Source organism: Octopus bimaculoides, chromosome 5 (genome assembly GCF_001194135.2).
Source record: "Octopus bimaculoides isolate UCB-OBI-ISO-001 chromosome 5, ASM119413v2, whole genome shotgun sequence".
In the NCBI taxonomy this organism is placed as follows: Eukaryota; Metazoa; Mollusca; class Cephalopoda; order Octopoda; family Octopodidae; genus Octopus; species Octopus bimaculoides.
In genome coordinates, this window is record NC_068985.1 from 92679547 (window position 1) to 92695141 (window position 15595).

The following is a 15595-nucleotide window of genomic DNA, read 5'->3' on the forward strand; positions in this document are numbered from 1 at the left end:
GACAGTCTGTGTGGAATGGTCTGTTATATTGATTACATTGTGTGTGACTAGTCTGTTCTATTGATAAGTTTCTGTAGATTGGTCTGTTCTGTTGATGACAGTGTGTGTAACTGGGCTTGTTATATTGATTACTTTGTGTGTAGAATGGTCTGTTCTGCTGATGACAGTTTATATAGATAGATCTGTTCTGCTGGGTTCTCTTGATAACTGTGTGTAGAGAGAAGTTTCTCAAACAGCATCGTATGTGAAAATACATTGTAGGAACAGTAACATGTGCAGAAAACGGACCCAGTTTTGTGTGCAGCAATGTATGAATAATCGGTGCTTGTTGAGCTGACTTGGTATCTGTGTTAAGAATGTAGTGCACTGATCTGTTGTTAGCTAAGAATTAATTAATTCATGTATCAATTAAAGCTACATGTGTGAGTTTGCATCATTAGCAAGCTATACGAAGTATGTTGCTGAGGAATACTGTTAAATATTGAAAAGGTTTGCTAATCATGAATAAGTTTGGTGATGGATGCTGAGCATAATCATGTCTTGACGAATAACTTGTTTAAGGGATCCTCTCAATTTCCAATTTCCAACTGAAACAGAAATCATTTGTTGAAAACTTGAGCCACAGTCTGATGTTCTGTTGAGCCTTTCTCAAATTTAAAATAACATTTTATTTTGTCCTACATTTCACTCACTTCCAAGAACCCACAAAAATAGAAACTCTTTAGTTCTTCAGTTCTGACCATGTCTATCTATAAAACATTCCTTCTATCCAATTATTTCTCATTGAACATAAACTACAATTAGAATTAGACAATGGCCATACTAATCTCAATCAATAACCTCAAAAATAAACATCTGGAGATATTGGATCTGATGGTTGTCATTGTATGAGGAAGAATTTGTGTATTGAAATGTATTGTTTTCAAATGCTTTTATGGTATCCACAATATTTACTGTACATAGAAAGAGAATTAGTTTTGAAGCATCAACATTGTCGGTCATATTTATTTCAAAACGTCCAAATATTGTTGCTTATGGCATAAATATCCAAACATTCAACATAGTGGAATGGTAAAATATAAGCACTAAAAGTATCAACATATAATTAAACTATGGTGGAGAATGCAAGCCCCTTGATTTGGTTAAAGAGAGACAATGAGCAATGGCTAGAAGAATACTGACTGAAACCTGGTAACCAGTTGAACTAGCAGAATGGGGTCCCTCATCTCAGTAAGTTGTGGGGGTAGGGGAAGTACACAATAATGCCGTTTTGAGGAAGGTCCTGAAATTTTGCACATTTTCTCCTGATGAAATCATAAACTTGCTAGCATCCGGTATGCAGGGTTATCAATTGGTAGCACTTGTGTCTGAAAGTTGTTAGCAAAAATTTATTTTCCTGCTCTGGCAATGACTGATAGTTTATTTTAAATTCTACAAGAAAACTACCTACTTAACATAACTTTTGATAAGCAGTTATAGATTTTTTTTTAATCAATGATAGTTTGTTTTCTTAAGCAGATTGACAAAACAGAAAAGAGAAACCTTATACAAATTATTTTGTTTTTTCATCATGGTAAGTTCAAACCATCCAATTAGACAAAATAGTTTACTAATATAATTATGATTTATTAAAATCAACTATATTCTTGTTGTGCAAAAACTGGCATTTTGCTTCGTCAATACATATCAATAATGAAGAATTGTCTTGATGAAATTATGCAGCTATATGTGTAAGCCTTTTAGAAGAGACTTTTTTTAAATGTCAACTTGACATTTTTGGTGAGCTGGAATCACATTTTTCATGTACGTTTTAAAGTACACTGGGAACTATTTATGTTAAGTACTTGCCAAATAGTTGTCTTATTATGATTGATTGTATTCCTTTAAACATACAATGAATACTTTTTTTTTTTATATTGAAATTTATCATATAAGAAGTAGATATGTTCTGCATTTGAGACTAAACTATTGGCTGCCGGGCAAGTATTACAGTGAATATATGATAAAGTACACCCAGATAAACAAATGAGCATTTGACTGTATGCATGTTCTAAATGTCAACATGCATATCTTGATAGTTTGTTATTTTATTGGTGCATTCTAGATTCCATACAGTATCAGTTCACTTAAATTAGGGGAAATGAAATGGAATTTCAATATTTTCAGAAACTTCTTTGTTTTCAAAATTATAAAGAAATCATATTTAAATATAAAGATGGATCCAATATTTCCTTTATTCTTTTATTCTTTTACTTGTTTCAGTCATTTGACTGTGGCCATGCTGTAGCACCGCCTTTAGTCGAGGCTATAGTGGAAGACACTTGCCCAAGGTGCCATGCAGTGGGACTGAACCCGGAATCATGTGGTTGGTAAGCAAGCTACTTACCACATAAAATTCCAAGCTACATGTGTCACAATTTGTGTAAATTCTTTATAAGTATACTTATAACTTTTAAAATTATCAAATAATTTTTTCTTTTGCACCTCGCATATATGTAGTTAAGAAGTGCACAAATGTTCGAGAAAAAATCTATAGTTAGTGTGTAGAATAAGATAGAGTAGGCATAACTAAAAGAAGGATGGTAGGGCAGAAGTGGTACACAAGTGGCTTAGAGACGTAAGGGCTGTTGTAGGGACAATAGATGAGGCAGAGAGAAGAAATTGTATGTCTTAGTGCTAATGTGGTTACAGTGTTTTGGTGAGTAAACTTTTACCAGTCTGCCAAATGAGCTTGTCTTGAATGCACTCAAGACTGTTTTTGCAGCAACATCTTCATCCGAGTTTCGCTGGATAGTTTTATTGATGATCAGCAATTAAGTGGCCTTGAAGATGAGGCCTATTTTTTTGTGGGGGATGCAGATTTGGCAGTGTTCTGAGATCGTCATGAGAGATCAAATGGTGTTGTGAGGAATAGTAATTGTAATGATTTTAAAGGTTTTAGTTGTGTGTTGTTTATAGGTAGGGAGGAAGTGGTGCTCCAAAATTGATGTTGTGGCTTTGTTAGTGTGAAATGTGTGTATATGTGTGTAAAACAGTCTTTGAAGTTTAATTTTTTTCAAAAGGAAAGACTATAAGTCTCTCAGACATAATATTTTGTTACTGTTGATAAATGTGGAACTTCAAAGAAATAGATGAATGAGAAAAACATTTTTTACAAGTAGTTGATTATGTTAAAATCTCTCCTTCAATTTGAAACACTTTCAAACTAATACTTTCATATAAGCTAACTTTTTTGAAGTGTCATTATTTTTTTTTTGTTTGTTTTTATATCACTCATTCATATAGAGAATACACTTTTTTTCAAACTTATATCATGAAAATATCTTCAGTTTCCAGTCTGTAAATTTTCAAAATTTATTCTGAAATTTAAAAGCAGCTTACATTTTATTGCAAATTAACTTTGATGAAAAATGTTTCCTACCTGATGAGAAATCCTATTTTCTTTAGAGATAGGTTAGTTCAAAAGAAATTTAAGGTTTTATATGTATCAAAACAATTTCTGTATTCATCTAACCACTATTAAAATTTATGATGCAAGCTAGTGAAAGAGTTTTTACATTGCAAATTGATCTGCTAGAAATAGCAGGCACATCTGTTTGAAATCATAACTTGATATCTTAGGAAATGAAGCATACATTAGATAATATAATTTTAAATGTACTGTTTGACAAGAATATAGGATGGCCACTATTGGAACATCTTTGATCATAAGCGTGGACTCCATCAAAGCTGATGTGGGGGCTATGCAATAACATAATTATGTCATTATTCTATTAGTACTTTCTGCGAACAAAAGCAACAGTACTATTGGTAGCATTTTAATGTCCTTGTATGTATCATTTCCAAATCAAGTTCTTGCTGTTGCAATATAACAACTTCAAAAAATGATATTTTGGAAGCAAATATTTTAATAGACACTCCATATCTTATCAAACAAATGGCAATAGTGTAATGTAGTAGTTTAGTGGGCTCAACAGTACAATATAAGTAACTAATTAATGGCCTCATGGAAAAGAAAAACTCATTAAAGTTATATTCAAATTAATGTTAGATCAGTTATTGCAAGTGTGATTTTAATATTATGTGTCACATTTCTAAACCGAAAATGGTTTCCTGAACAACAATCTAATTAAATGATGTTACAAGAGCATTAAAAGTTGTGATTTCTATGGTATGTAGAATGCAGAAAATAATTTCCTTTATAGACCATTTATTTTTAGAAGACATATTCCGGGGTCAACTTCAGAGATTGTATTGATTAATTGCTGCCTCCTCCATTAAATAGATTCATGTACATCAACATCATCTTTAGTTTAATGCTGTTGCAGAGTTTATAAACATTTAAAATTCTTATCCTTTAAATTTATAAGGAAATTGCTTTCTAGATAGTTTATTGGTTGATGGGGAACCAAGGCATTACGATTAATTGACCTTCATATCTGAAGAAATGAGAATTAATTGATAATGTTTTAGTTTTGTTCTTTGAGTTGTTGATTTCATCAGCTACCTCAGTTTCAATTAAAATAACATTAATCTTGATGAATATTGATAGACAACTTTTATAGATTTTTTGGAATATTGTCTTTTATCTAGTATTGATGAATTAGATTTTCTTTGTTGTGGACGAAAGAAAAAAAATCAGATCCACTAATTAAAATGGTATAATGGTATTTATATACTTGATATGTATGCATAAAAAAAACAAAGTTGTAATAAAAATTCCAGCCACCCTTTTGTTGCTCTCTCTTCAGCTTAATTTTGTCTTTACAGTTCCTTTTGTATGTTTGTATTTACATTTGGTTGTGTTGCAAGATTATATCTATTCATACATACATTCCGATACTTGCCCATACTTAACATCATTTGCTTACTTTCTTTGAATCCATTTATACCTTTACAGTTTGTTATAAACTTTAATGAATATTATATCTTTAAGAAAACGATAAAAAATGTATGAAATTTATAAATACTTTTATGGGCCACTAATTGAAAATAATTTTTAAAATTTGTGTTTTCATGTGATATAGTGATTGGTTATTTCTCCAATTACATATTTTCATAGTCAGTCCCACTGTGTAACATATTGGGCAAGTGTCTTCTGCTATAGTTCTGGGCTGACTAAGACCTTGTAAGTAGATTTGGCATATGGAAACTGAAAGAAGCTGTGTATTAGTATTGTCTTGTCATGTGATACATGTAAGCAGCTGTCACTGTCACATAAGCAGTGTTCTTCATTTCCTGTCTGTTGTGGAAACATTTCTGACCATAGGGAAATATTAACCTGTTTGGTAATAGGAAGGACATCTGGCTGTAGAAAATCTTTCTCAACATATTCCATTTGACTGTACGAGCATGAGAAAGTGGCTGGTAAAATGATGATGATCTATCTATATTCTAAGGCCAGAATATAATGTATTCTAGAGTTTTGTAAAGAGAAGTGCCTAAAGTATGTGTGTGTGTGTGTGTGTGTGTGTGTGTGTGTGTGCGTGTGTACTGCACTTTTATCAGACTATTCACCTACTTCAAGTCTGCCCTTGTTATGATTAAGGTTACACTTCACTAAGCATCTTCCATCTGTCCTTAACTAAAAGCTACTTCAATATATCACTAACTCTACTTAAAGAACTAATTATCGCACCTGGCTAACAAAACTCACAACTGGAAAGGCAACCATATTTTCTAAATATCCACCATAAATCTACTAGTCAGATAGCGGTAATGAACAGCGAGTTTCTCAGGAAAAAAAAAAGAGGAGGCGGGACTAGTTTGAAATAGGGGAAAATGTAAAGAAAAGAAAACTTCACCTATTTGAAATTGTTAATTTTGCATCATCAGAAAAGGTTTGAAGATATTTTAAGCTATATTAAGAAATTAGCTTTAGTGACTAATATTAAATTCAACTTTTATTTTTCTAAACAATCTGTTTTGTTTTCAAATTACCATGCTAAAAACAGAAAGAATGCATTGATGTTGGAAAGAAGTAAAAAAACAAAGAAAGAAAATGTGTTGGAAACAAAGCAAAAGTGTTATAAATATTTCTTCTGACCGTATGATATAAATATCCGGCAAGTAAACTGAAATATTGGCATTGGGTTCAATAAAATATCATGGATGATGTCATTCTAGTTGAATAGTTAATGTGCTTGGCTTTGGGAAGAAAAAAGCATGAATTTAGTCCAGTCACTTTCAAGTCCAATTTACTTCAATTTTTATGAGTGCTTAAAAGCAAAATCTATTATATCAACGTCTTCGAGGATTTATTCTCTCATTCTTTTTTCTATTTTTTGTAATGTTCAATTTGCCAATTTTATTTTTATATATTTTGTTTTTTCCAATGAATTGATAAAATGAAAGATAAGCTAAATGCATAACCAGAGAAGATCATCATGAAATAGAATAATTGTTTTGTAATTAGTGTTAGAATATTTTAATATGACTCTGCTGGTTTTTGCATATTAAAAATGGGTTATCTAAATTAGTACTTATTTTTTAAAATTTCAATTGTAATGGGAAACATATGGTGAAATTATTTTCTTTCATTCTTACATATGAATTCTCAGGAATAAACTGCAGGGCATATTGACTAATCATCCTCCTCTCTTTTTGCATATTCTCTTCTCTTTCTCTGTTCTTTTACTCATTTCTGTCTTTACACTTTAAACATTGCTTATGCACCACCTTCAAAGGTTTTAGCAGCTTAAATTAACTTCAAGACTACTTAGTCTGCTATTTTTTTTATTGAATATCTTTATTTAATGCACTCATACAGTATGTATATGTGTGTGTATGTGTGTGTATGTATGCATGTATGTATGTATATATGTATGTGTGTGTGTCTCTTCTATTTTTAATTATTATCTTCCACTGAAGAGGGAGCTGATTTCCAACAGATACAAGGCTCCATCTTTGGGATGTAGTTGAATATATGTATGCATGCTTGCATACACACACACACACACACACACACACACACACACACACACACACACACACACACACACACACACACACACACACACACACACACACATATATATATATATATATATATATATATATATATATATATATATATATATATATACACACACACACACAGATGCACACATACATGTATGCATATTCACACACACACACTACACACATATATGTATATGTGTGGCCAGACATGTATCTGTATGACTCTATGGTAAAAGACACACTAAACATGCCTTACGGGTTGGGTTGAACACAAAACTATATGGTCGAAAAACAAACTTCTTAACCACATAGCAATATTCGTGTTCCTCCTTTACAGCGTTTCTTAAATTTCCACTAATTCCAGTATTTTATGTGAAAATTCACCTTGCTCTTTAACAATTAAATAGCAAGGATATTTGGCTTTTTGTAGTGTTCAGCTTAGCATTTAAGCAAATTCACCTTACCTAATTGCTGTACCTAACATAGCGCTCAAACTCATTAACAAGTGTATGTGCATACATGCATGCATTTGCAGTAACTTACAAATCTAACATTGCTATTTTCCTCTCGTCATGTGGTATTGTTGATGCAGTTCTGTGTTTGACAGTAAGAACTAATGTCATTTATAACTCTAATGCCCTCCATTATCTGTTCCCTCCCCCACCTCTTCCTCACACATTAACTGATTATGATATACTTGACTATCTCATGCTTATATTGAATATTTCTCTGGAAAGACATGGAAACAAGTGTGTTGTGTTCTTACACATATAAAGTGAAACATTTGTTGGTACTGAACTTCACACACAAGAAAATTGATTTTTAACTAATTAGTCTATGGAATTATACATAAACTTTGATGGACTTATTTCTATAATAATGTCTTCAAACTAATTCTTTTATTAGGTGCTGTCTAGTTCTGTCTTGCTTATATATGTGTATATAAATGTATACATATCTGAATGTTGTTAAACTAATCTTAAATTTCATTATTTTCCTTCATACAAACCTCTATAAGAATAGTTTTTTTTTTTTTCAACATATGTACTGCATGGTTTAATTGTTACTATGTATTTGGAGAGACATCAGATGAAGATGGACACAATTTCTAAATACATTTATTACTACACTGAAGAATCTTAGACAACCAGTTAACTTTATTTTGTGTCTGTTTATGATGTAGATCAAGACTATTGGTTATTTGCAAGTTTTTTTTTTTTTACCTTTAACAATGTTTAAATATTTCTAGTTGTCTCAATAACTAGTATATTGATACAGATGATCATTGTTTTTATACCAACATTCGAGCGTGGTTGTTGCCAGAACCACCTGACTGGCTCCTGTGCTGGTGGCATGTAAAAAGCACCTTTTTGAATGTGGTCATTCCCAGTACCACCTGACTGGCCCTCATGCTGCTGGCGTGTAATAAGCACCCACTACACTCTCAGAGTGGTTGGCGTTAGGAAGGGCATCCAGCTGTAGAAACTCTGCCAGATCAGATTGAGCCTGGAGCAACCTTCTGGGTCACCAGTCCTCAGTCAAACCATCCAACCCATGCCAGCATGGAAAGCGGACGTTAAACAACGATGCTGATGACGATGATGATGATGACTATTATAATCCTTATGTATATTTTCTGCCGGATGTATTTCTTGTCAGTTCTTGTTGTTCTTATTTAACTGTTTTACATTGAGACTTGCCATATCATACCCTAATATTCTACCTGTTTTATGTTCAAACTGGCCACACTCAGCTTCTCATACCGAGCCTACCATTTCACTAAAAAAATAAGCAATTACATTGAAATTATAAAGCTATGAGATTGTGCATGATTAATTCAAAACAATGTGAATAAATAAGGATTACATTTGACAGAATAATCTGAATGCTAAAGGGTTAATCCAATTGCAATAATCTGCCTTCAAGGTCTTGTGTAAATTAAACCTGCTCTTCAGCATAAGACTGTTGTAGTTCAAATTCTGGAAGTGTCTAGTGTTTATTTTCCCCATGTTTTTTGGGGGTTTTTTTTACGTTCAAGAGAATCTTTATTTCTGTCCACTTCATACCTCCCTGATGTTTATATTGGGATAGGTTGGTTGTTTCCAATTTCTGATTCATCATATTTAGAGATATTGTAAGCAAGGCATTGCTTTAAGAACAGGAGAAATAATCTGACTAAAGAATGGGTAGCAACCCAAGTAGTTCTGTTTGGTTCTGAATGAAATGACTTACATGGTCAGCATACTAATTAGATCTCTTACATCAGATCTTGTCCTTTTTGTTATAATTCTAAAATTCTATCAGCTTACTTTGCAGAATCCTAAGATATTCCATATACACATAATTGGTTTATAAATTTATACCTTCACCTTTTGTGCATCATTCAAGATATTGATATTTCATGTTTCATTTGTTTGTTTTTCTTTTCTTTTGCTACATAATTTAATAGGTGCTAGGACAAAAGGCATAGTTATATGCAATGTTTGATGTGACTTATTCTGTTTAAAGTGCATGGGCATTTTGTAATATATTTGAAGCAAGCCCAATAAATTTCAAACCGTCATCACTTTTCAGTCTGTTTCATGCTCTATTTTACCTTTGGGTATTTACTTTTGTCATGAACAAAGTACATTCAAGGTTTCTTTCATCTCAAAGTTGACTTTGATATGGATTTGACTATGTCTATTTGTTTCTGCTTATGTGGAATGAAGAGATTTTGAACATGATTTAGCACCAGTTCTTCTGTGATTATTTGGTAGTTGCCAAAAAATAAAGCATCACTTTTATTACAGAGTTCGAAAGTGTCTTTTAAAAAGCAAAATTATGGTTAAGTATTATTAGTTGTACATTAGGTAATATGTAAATTCTTCGTACAGCTAACTCATGGCTAAATTCTTGTTTTCAATTCTAATAATTTGCCACACACTTCAAATGTACTTAGGAAAAGAATGGGCTATACAGCTCAAATTTCATACCCACTATGTAAATTAATTGATAAAAACCTATTATGAAAATTCAAGCAATTGACATTTATAAATTAAATATTGATTGATGATAGAGTAATATTGTGAATGAAGATGAGAAAAAGATAAATATAAATCTTATATGAGATAAAAGTAGAATGAATGAATTTTAATGCTAAGTTGAAATTAGATTGAGAAAAGGAAAAGAAAACAATTAAAAAAATAAAACATCTCTTAATTGTTTAGTGTGTTGTTTATGTATGTAATTCTATGAATCCACTTGACAGATAAATTACTTAAGTTGTTGAATTGTGACATCCTATGAATACATGACTACTTGACCTCTACTTGATGGCAAGTTATTCTTTTAGAACATGTTTTAGCAATAGCAGGTTTGAATCTTTTCATATCCTTACATATTCAATTCTATTCAAATTGTTCTTCAGTTTTCATTCTCTTGACTTTTGAATAAAACTATGTATGAAATGTTCAAAGGACTTTTAGCATATTTTGTATCGAATATGACTTCTATAAATTAGAAAATATTAATGATGAAAAAACAAAGAACAGAATAGATATTTTCCCTTTTAGTTTTCTTTTTCAACTTTAGAATATTCCAAATCTGAAATTAATTAAATGCATATATAATCACTCTATAACCAAGTTAATATTTATTAAGTTAATTTAAATTCACTCATGTATATGAAAATATTACACTTGAAGCAGACAGTATCTCATATTAGTATGTAAATCTAAATAAAAAATAAATGTATGTAGGGCAGGCTTCATAATCGTTTAAAATTCATTGTGAGAGACTTATCCCTCAGTTAAGCCTGATGTATAATGCATAAGATGTCATATTCTTGAAACCATCTTTTTTGGTAACTTACTTTGTAAACTGTAACCCATGTATGCTAGGTGTAAAGTATCAAACAATTATTGAAAGATGTCTACACTTTGTATCGTTTCATTAGTTTTATTTAATGACTGGTGCAAAAGCACATATCTCAACCAAATTCTGAGTAACTTTGTAACATTGTGAATATTTCATTGGAATGCAGTGCTAAATTTGATTCTTCTTGAACTGAAGATTTTGGTCTTGTGATGAGATACCAATGATCAGCATATATTTATCTGAAACCTATGAGTTGGAAATTCCAGTCTCTATGATCACTTGTATGCTATTGTGTGGATGAAGTGAATATAATAAAACATGGAGTTTCATAATTTCTTAACATTCATAGATATTTTTCAGAAAGTAGTATGTTGTTGATTTGTAAAGCTTTAAATATTTGAATACCTGTATCTTCTATTAAAAACCTTAACCATATCATACTGATTTCCTTAAGTGCTGTACTAGTCTTATGCATAGTTTCTATCTGCTTGTCTTTTATTAATAGTTGTGATTTATATTTGCCTTCTTTTGAAAAATAATTTTCTATGATGATAAATTGGCTCTGATTTTGACAATTTTTCTTTTCCTAATAGCTTATAAATAATTTGTGTCTATGTATGTGGAGCACAAAAAATTAATGTCGATAGCAATTTGCTTCTATTTATTATTTTGCTAACTATCCTCTCAAATCACATTGGTAATTCACTCATTTTCATTAATTAAAAACTTGGATGTCAAATTTAAAACAATTTTCCTTTTTTTAATATTTTTATTGTAATGAAATAAGAAGACTATTTGATATGATTTCATCTTTGGTAATTTCGTAATTGAAATTCATGTAAAATTAAATTTTAGTTTAATATTTTTTTATTTCATTTTTCATAATTGAAAATCTTATTTTCTTCAAATATTGGAATACTAAATTTATGACTGCTATAATCTGTAGAATCTAGTCACATATATTTTCTAGCAGCTTTTAGTATTCTTCATTTTCTCTAAAATTATGTTTCAGCCAAATGAAGACCATATATTTTTTCAGCCTACTCCCAAAATGTGATACCTTTAAAAGTATATTCTTTGTTTATTCCTTAAATGTATTTCAATATTTAAAAGGGTCAATTTACCTCTTACTTTTGTAACACTGCTGGCCTTTATTTTGTTCACCAGAAAATGTACAGGATGGATACTTTTTAACCTATCAATATGATATATTATTAATTCACTTGTTAATTGCCACTCGATTAGAAGATTCTCCAGCAACTGTATGATATAAATAAAGAGTTTGTAGCAAAACATTTCAATCTAGAAAATATTTCTGACATTTTGATAATTTGTTCGAAAAAAAAGTGATGGGTTACTAATTAACACTGGCTTTATTTTCAGAACCACAGTCAACCTCTTTTATGTTAGTATCTCATTCCAGTGTAGAAAAAAAAAACATTTATGGTTTGTAAATTTTAGTGAGTTCTTATACATTTGGAATTTTGTACCATATTTCACAACAACTTTGCTCTGTAACTAATTTTTAAATCGTTTCAATACACAGTTCTCTGTATGGTTCTAGGTAATGCTGCTTAGAGATTAGGCATTATTCACAGCAGACAAATAGAATATTCATCTAAGGGAGTTTGTAATTAACATGTATACAAGATTGATAGAAAACATGAAGCCAAAATTAAGAAAGAAATTAAACGATCCAGAGATACAACTAGAAAAGAAATACGTTCTTGAGGGAAGAAAATGTTCAGGTAATTTTTGCATGGTTACAACTTGGAGAGTTTTAGGCAGCTAGTCAAACTATATATTTCTTTTTTCCACTACAAGATTTACTTACTTAACCTCTCACTAACCATATACAAGAATGCATAATCTTCAATATTGCAAATCCATCACATGTCCCATTTAATTTGACTGTGGCCATGCCGGAGCACCGCCTTTAGTCGAGTAAATCAACCCCAGAGCTTATTCTTTATAAGCCTAGTACTTGTTTTATCAGTCTCTTTTGCTGAACCACTAAGTGACAGGGATGTAAACACACCAGCATCAGTTGTCAAACAATGGTGAGGGGACAAACACAGAAACACAGACACACAAACACACATACATATATATATATATATATACATATATACGACGGGCTTCTTTCAGTTTCCATCTACCAAATCCACTTGCAAGGCTTTGGTCGACATGAGGCTATAGCAGAAGACACTTGCCCAAGGTGCCACGCAATAAGCCTGAACCCAGGACCATGTGGTTGGTAAGCAAGCTACTTACCAGACAACCACTCCTGCACCTACCTTATTTCTTTTAACTTGTAATTATGTAATTTAATTGCACTACCTTAAAATATTGTACATTTTGTGGAATTGAAGTTATAAGCAAAATACAGCACTGCTGTACAATTATTCCACTAACTTCACTAATCCCCTAAAAACTTAGCTTTAAATCCATTATTTTCCTTCTTATTCAAATATCAAACTACTCAAAATACAACTAAGCATCACATCTAACAAAATGGTTATACTACACACATTGAGATGCACACAGTGAAAACACCAGGAATTACATAGAACACCTTTACTGCATTTATTAGTACCCAAAGAAGCACTAATCAAGAAAGCTAAACATATTCATGAAGGACACTTTGAGCATCCACAGGTACAACAATTTGCTCAACACAGAAAAATAACTCTTGTGTAAGAACAGCATATTGGAGTCACTAAGACGATGCCAATCCTGTCTGGATAGCAAACATTTCCTCACATCTATAAAGAATCAAAAACAGAAATCTCATCATCAACTGCTGCACATAAATGGCCCATGCAGATCACCAATATAATAAAATGAAGATAATCCCCAAAACCACCTGGATATTTGCTGCCTGTCCTTGTCAGTACATGTACAATCATACTTAGGTATATCTTCGTTTCCTGAACGTGATTGTGACATCTTAAAATCTTCTCTTTCCGTTCATTCTATTCACCTTAAAGAGCATGCAAGCATGTGCGTATGCACGCATACACACAATAGCAACAGCATCAATACACTCATTAGACCCATACACTGTGCTGGGATTCATATAATGTGTGTTAAACTAGTTAAGAGTTATTTTCTGCCCCTATGTTTCCTGTTTCTGTTGTGGCCTCCACCAAAACCTACAGGAATTGAAAAATAGATTGGGAATTGGAAAACAAGCAACATGTAAAAATGCTACACTCCTCACCATACATTAAATCTGTGCATGCTGGAGTGCACAATATTGTTCTTCATAATGTACATCAGGAACACTATCTGTGATTATCATAGTTATTTGACCCACACTCTGTGTGGCATGCATCTGCTCAACTTCCACCACCACAACTTTGCATTTTTTTCTATATCTTGAAGTATATTCTGATTTTCTATTTTCCATTTTTTTCTCTCCTTCTCTAAATATTAACAAAACTAACCTTTGATATGCAACTAGAGATATCAGCAGTTTAGTAATATCATGATTATGAGAACATAACATAACAAAAAAAAAATGATAGAAAATATAGTTGATAGAAGACACTTAACAACATTGGGATTTATGGAAGAGATAACATTAGATGAAGATGCATAGAGATGTAGTGCATTACAGACTCATCTAGCTCAGACATAAATGCAATTATATATAATAATATACATTTGTAAACAGCAATTAGAGGGTGAAACATTACGACAAATCCACTGATGTGATCAAACCAAATATCCATTGCAGTAATTTATAAATTGTGAGTGTCTTCATATGTGTTCCTTTGAAAATATTTGGTCTCATTTTGGGTAAAATTAAGAATGAATGTTGGTTTACTTGTCTCTATGGTAAATAGGTCAATTATTTGGAAATCATTTTGGTTTGCTTTGGTTTGTAAATGGTCGATTGCAAAGGAGGGAACATTTAGCCTATTGCCATGTTTATTATTTGTTTATTGGTATTTGATTATTCAAAGCTTGGAAAGCAAAGATATTTTCTATTTGAAGTGTATCTAAGAAACCTATTATCAGATGTAGTAATGACAGTTACGTATGAATCCATTTGGATAGCTTCATATTTAGTTATTTGCAATACTAATAATGACACAAATCACCAATATGACTTTTAATAAATTTATTGTTAGTAGTATCTGGATAGCAATTGATGTGTTTTAACTAAAGTGTAATATTTGACTATATCTATTGACTTAGATGTTACTTTTGTAAGTTTTGGGAGAACTGCATCTGTGGTTAAGTTTTGATTTCAAGTTAGAGCCATTCCTTTGAAAATTCTCTCAATATTGATGGAACTTTTTTAATTTTAGCCTTGAATTGTTTATGCTTTATTTTTATAATATTAAAAACAAAATTACAATAAAGGAAGATAAATAAAATAAAATATTCAAAAAAGCAAATATTTTAGAATATTCTATAACCTCTGAACTTCTTCCTAGTGAATTTTGTGAATTTTATCTACACTGTACTTTCTACTAGCCGTGAGGAAAAAATATTGTAGGCCTAAGGGAAAAAAATTTGCATAACCATGAACAGCATGTCGCTAAAATTATATTCTCTATCAATGTTAGATCTTGTAAAACAGAATAAATAACATTTTATAGTGATCCAATATTTGTATCTAGTCAATACTGCATCACAAAAGCAGGGATTCTGTTTCAGAATATGTCAGACCTTAACTGTTGCATATCTTTTAAAATGTACAAATATGAACCACTTAAAATTAGTTACACATTCTAGCCACTTAACCATCATATATATATATATA